Source organism: Mesoplodon bidens (assembly GCF_964165515.1).
Source record: "Mesoplodon bidens genome assembly, chromosome: 10".
In the NCBI taxonomy this organism is placed as follows: domain Eukaryota; kingdom Metazoa; phylum Chordata; class Mammalia; order Artiodactyla; family Ziphiidae; genus Mesoplodon; species Mesoplodon bidens.
The window spans coordinates 89,823,477-89,829,476 of NC_138172.1; positions in this window are offsets into that span (position 1 = coordinate 89,823,477).

Below are 6,000 nucleotides of genomic sequence, written 5' to 3' on the forward strand. Positions count from 1 at the left end.
GGTGAACACTCTTGTAACCCCGACCCGGGTCAAGAAGTAGAACTTGACCTGAACCCCTGAAGTCCCTTTCATTCACCCTAATTCTGATCACAACACCTTCCCTCCTACTAAAAGTACCATTAGCCTAATATCTTTTAGTCTTTACTTCCTTGTTTTTAAAAAAGTTTGTCACCCAAATATGCATCTCCAGGAAATATAGTTTAGTCTTGCCCATTAAAAAATGTTGATATGTCTTTTAAGTCTCTTTTTAAAAAATTTTATATTGAAATATAGTTGATTTACAATGTTATGTTAGTTTCAGGTGTACAGCAAAGTGATTCAGATATATATATATATGTGGTACGCGGGCCTCTCACTGTTGTGGCCTCTCCCGTTGAGGAGCACAGGCTCCGGACGCACAGGCTCAGCGGCCATGGCTCACGGGCTCAGCCACTCCACGGCATGTGGGATCCTCCCAGACCGGGGCACAAACCTGTGTCCCCTGCACTGGCAGGCGGACTCTCAACCACTGCGCCACCAGGGAGGCCCTATATTCTTTTTTTACATTCTCTTCCATTATAGGCTATTACAAGATATTAAATATAGTTCCCAGTGCTATATAGTAAGTCCTTGTTGGTTATCTATTTTATATATAGTAGTGTGTATCTGTTAATCCCAAAATCATAATTTACCCCCTCCCCCTTCCCCTTTGGTAACCAGAGGGGTAGAATGGTTACCAAAGGGGAAGGGGAAGGAGGTAAATTATGAGTTTGGGATTTGGTAACTTTGGTAACCATAAGTTTGTTTTGTATGTCTGTGAGTCTGTTTCTGTCTTGTAAATAAGTTCATTTGTATAATTTTTAGATTTTAGATTCCATATATAAGTGATATGATATGATATTTGTCTTCCTCTGTCTGAGTTACTTCACTTAGGATGATAATCTCTAGATCCATCCATGTTGCTGCAAATGGCATTATTTCATTCTTTTTCATGGCTGAGTAGTATTCCATTGTATATATGCACCAAATCTCCTTTATCCATTCATCTGTTGATGGACATTTAGGTTGATTCCATGTTGTCCTGATCAATTTTGATTCCCACCCCCAGCAGTTCCTCCTTGGTCTTCCTCCCTGTCTGAAAAGGGAGCCCTGAGGGTCAGTTTTGAGGGGAGTTGGATGAGACTGCTGTGGTCCCTTTAGACCTTCCTATTGCCCCCCCTTACTCTCATCTACCTCTGCGGAGCAAAACCCCTCTCAGTTCCAGCTGCCATGGCCCCATTAGCCCACTCACATCCCAGTGAAGATCTACTGGCTCTCTGGGGGCTCCTCCTGTTCTTAGGTCCAACAGGCACCCAACACCACCCAAGTCTTTCCTTCTTCCTCATGTACAGGGGCTGATACCACACAACTCTTATGGCAGCTGGTGGTTAGTTCACGTTCATTTATATTCTGGGATTCGGGGAGGCACCTCTGCCACTAAGTCTTGTTGTAAATGTAGCCCGTGGTGTTTGGTTTTCCTATCTAGACGTCCTTTCTGTTTTCACGTGGGAGTAAGGAGAGACTGAGGAACGATGTTGCTTCATCGCCTGTTCAGATTTACCTTTCTTTCCCTTTTAAACGTTTGTTTTGAACCTACCACATTGAAGTGTCATTGAAATGATGCCACGCAGGCAAATGTCTCCAACAAGCATTAAGGGAAAGGAAAGTTATGAGCTGTTTTTTTCGCACTTTCTCAGAGAGTTGAAAAACCGAAGAAGAAAAGTGGAGTCAAGATCCTTCACTCACTTAGACAATGGTTAGAATGAGATCTGGGACAGGGGTAAGCAGAGGGTCACAAGCTACCTTTTCAGACTTGGTGGTCTGGGTGTACCTCTTTCTTGTGGGTTTTAAACAGGGAACATGGTTGGCAGCATGTCACAAATGGGCCTGTGGGTAGAAAATCACTGTTTTCTTTCTCACCTTGGTTTCCTTGACAGCACTCCCTCTGGTTTCCCATTCTACCCCTCTGACTTTCTGGATCTCCTTGGTGGCTTCATTTTCTTCTTTATTTCCTTAACAATCTCTTTCCCCTTTTCCTGTTCTAGTCATTCTCTCTGGATAATCTTTTATATTATTATTATGGTAAAATCTACATAACATAATATTTATCATTTTAACCATTTGTGAGTGTATAATTCAGTGGTATTAAATACATGTTGTATAACCATTGCCATTATTTATACCCAAAACTTTTTTATTATTCTCAACAAATACTCTGCACCCATTAACAATAACTCCCCAACCTCCTCTTCCCGCAGCCCTTGGTAATCACTAGTCTACTTTTTGTCCTTATGAATGTGAGTACTCTAGGTAGCTCATGTAAGTGGAATCACATAACATTTGTCCTTTTGTGTCTGGATTATTTCACTTAGCCTAGTATCTTTGAGGTTCATCCATGTTGTAGCATGTCAGAATGTCCTTTTTTAAGGCTGAATAATATTCTATTGTATGTATACACTTATTTGTTTATCCATTCGCCTGTTGGTGGATTCTTAGGTTGCTTCCACCTTTTGGCTATTGTGAATAATGTTCCTATGAATATTAGTATACAAATATCTGTTCAAGTTCCTGCTTTCAATTATTTTGAATATACAGGTATACCTCGGAGATATTGTGGGTTTGGTTCCAGACCACCATAATAACATGAATATCACAATAAAGCAAGCCACACACATTTTTTGTTTTCCCAGCACATATAAAAGTTATCTTTACACTATCCTGTAGTTTATTCAATGTGCAATAGCATTATATCTAAAGCAACAACATACATATCTTAATTTGAAAATGCTTCATTGGTAAAAAATGCTAACCATCATCTGAGCCTTTAGTGAGGCATAATATTTTTGTTGGTAGAAGGCTTGAAATTTTGCAAAAATTACCAAAATGTGACACAGAGTCACAAAATGAGCAAATGCTGCTTGAAGAATTGTGCCGATAGACTTGTTCAATGCAGTGTTGCCACAAAACTTCAATTTGTAAAAATGCAATATCTGTGAAACACAATAAAGCAAAGCACAATAAAATGAGGTATGCCTGTATTCCACCTAGCAGTGGAACTGCTGGGTCATATGGTAGTTCTATATTTAGCTTTTTGAGGAACTCCTGGGATGATCTTGACTTTAGCTATAACTTCAACTAAGCCTATGTAGTGTTGTCCAACAGAACTTTCTATAATGATGGAAATGTTCTGTAATTCTGCACTGTCCAGTACAGTAGCCATTAGCCACGCATGGCTGATAATCACATGAAATGTAGCTAGTGTGACGAATGAACTGAGTATTAAAGTTTTATATAATTTTAATTAATTTAAATTCAAATGTAAATAGCCACGTGTGGGCTAGTGAATCGGACAGCATATATCTATAGGCTGTGACTTCTTCTAATTCTGTATTTTCAATCTGGCAATTTTTCCTCTTTTAAATACACACCTCCACTAAGTTTCCACTATCATTTCCTTGACTCATGTGGTCCTTATTTCTTACATGCATTGTCGCTGCAGACTCCAATATTATTTCCTAATGGGAGGTTGGCATCAAACTCCAGTCAACTCTACTGCCAGAATGATCTTGTCTCCTTTATCCCAGGCACTTTAATTGTATCTAGACTATCTACATGGGCAATGAGATGTAAAAGAGCGTTCTAAAATGCAAATTCAACCAGCTGTCCTTCTAAGGCTCCTCATTAACTGAAGAGTTAAGACTAAATTCCTTATCTTAGCCTACAAGTTCTCAGGTTCTCTCTCTAGCCTCATTTCACATCATTTTCCAATTAGCATGAACTCCAGCCATACGACACTGCCTGGAGTATCGCAAATGGTCTTTCCCACTTTCACGTCTGATATAACTGTCACTCTGCTTAAAAATACCTACCACTCCCTGTCAAAATTATAAACTGTTACTCATCTTTTAAGACTCTGCTTGTGGAACATCTCCTCTGCAAAGCCTCCTAAGATACCCCTCTTCATATTATTCATTTATCCTATAAATGTTTGTTGAGCATCTACTTTGTGCCAGACCCTAAATTGGAAATGGCAGATATAAGTGAGAAAGAGATAGACTTAAGGGTGTCCTCATCCAGCTTGAAGATGCAGGCTAGCAAACAGGGAATTATAATAATGTTATCATTGTAATTATATACTATGATAATAATTATAATATATAATAAGTGCTGTGAAGTGAGGCAATATACAGTGCTATCAAAACACTAAGGACACCTAACCCAGGCTTGGGGAAGAGTTTAAGAAAGGTTTCTTGGAGGAAAAAAAAATTGATAGAAGAAAGAGTAGGGATTATTTAGGTAATATGGAATGGGAGCAGGAAATATGGGATGCATGGGTTGTTGGAGGAAATAAAAGCGGTTCAGCAAGGAGTTGTGAAGAAACTTACAATGATCAAGATATTTGGAATTTATCCTGAAGGCAATGAAAAGTCATTGAGACAGATGTGTGACAAGATAACATTTGGTCTTAGAAGGATTCTTCTGGCTGCAGGATGGGGAATGTATTGGAGTGGCCAGGACTGTGGCAATAATCTAGGTCAGGGATGAGCAATCTGACTTCTGGACCAAATCTGGCCCACTCTGTTTTTGTACAGCCTGAAATCTAAGAGTGATTTTCATACTTTTTATATTTTTGAATGATCGAAAAAAATTAAAAGAATATATCCTATGACATGTGAAAACTTAAAAGAAATCCAGAGTATGGTTTCCATTAATAAAGTTTTAGTAGAGCATAGCCAAACACATTTGTTTCCCTATTGCCTATGGCTACAAGAGCAGAGTTGGGTAGTTGCAACGGAGAGAGTTTAAACCACACAGCTGAAAATATTTACTATGTGGCCCTTTCCAGAAAAAGTTTTCCAACCTCTGACCTATTTAGGTAAGACATCATAGTGAATTAGACCAGACAACCCAGGCAGACTTTGATGTCTCCTCTCCTTTTCCATAGCACATGAATTAAAATGATACTCTCTTGATTTCTTATTGCTTTCTATTTTTCTCTCTTCCACTGGACTATGAACATCTTGAGAGTAGATTTTTTTCTTTAGTCAGTTTTGTCTTTTTGATGCTTAGCACATAGTACATGCTTGTTAAGTGTTTGTTGGATAAATAGATGTATGTGGGTTTGTAGGGGTGTGAGACATATATAGTTATACACAAAGCATCAGCTACTTTTGCTTGCTGGTCCCTACTTCTCACTGCCAGGAACCATATGATTTACTTGAAGCTGGAAACTTTTACCCCCACTTCAAGAGTGGGAATGTGGCCTGGGCCTGGCCAGTAAGTCTTTTCTAAGCCTTAGGTTTTCCTACTTGGGAGCTCAGAGGGCCACTTTCCCTTTAGTTGATTTTGCCTAGAGTTGACCTTACTTTCCTTCTACCCAAAGCTGGTGAGAGATCCATGAGTAAAATTGAAAGATCTATCCCTCTAGGTACTCACTTGTCCTGTTCTCATGTGGCACCAAAAATAATAAGATAAGATGAGGTAGAATCAAATGTCATGGGTGGGCATATGGATTAAACCAAACCAGTGAAACTCAACTCAGGATTTTGTTTTTCTATATCTATTGGAAAAAAGGAGCTCTTTCTTTCTACTATATTCTAAACTGGGAAGATATAAGTCTAAATCATCTAGAGATCATGATTTAGAAAGAGGCTGCCTGAGAAGGAAGTCAATGCAGAGGACAATGGAAGTAAAAAAAGAAGAGAATCCAAGTGTTAATAATATAATTAGAGCCCCTCAGTCTAGGTGTACTTTAAACTGGAGTCCTGTGCTTTTCAGTTATGTGTGTTAATAAGGACCCTTATTGCTTAAGCTAGTCTGAGTTGAGTTTCTGTTACTTCAAATGGAATAATTCCTGTCTAAAGGCTTATGGAGCTGAAGCCTATCAGGTGCTGTGTTAATTTGGGCTCCAGAGCCTGAGATAAGTATATGGGTGCTGGTAGCTTATTTGGGAGATGATATCAGAAAGCAGGGGTGAAGGAG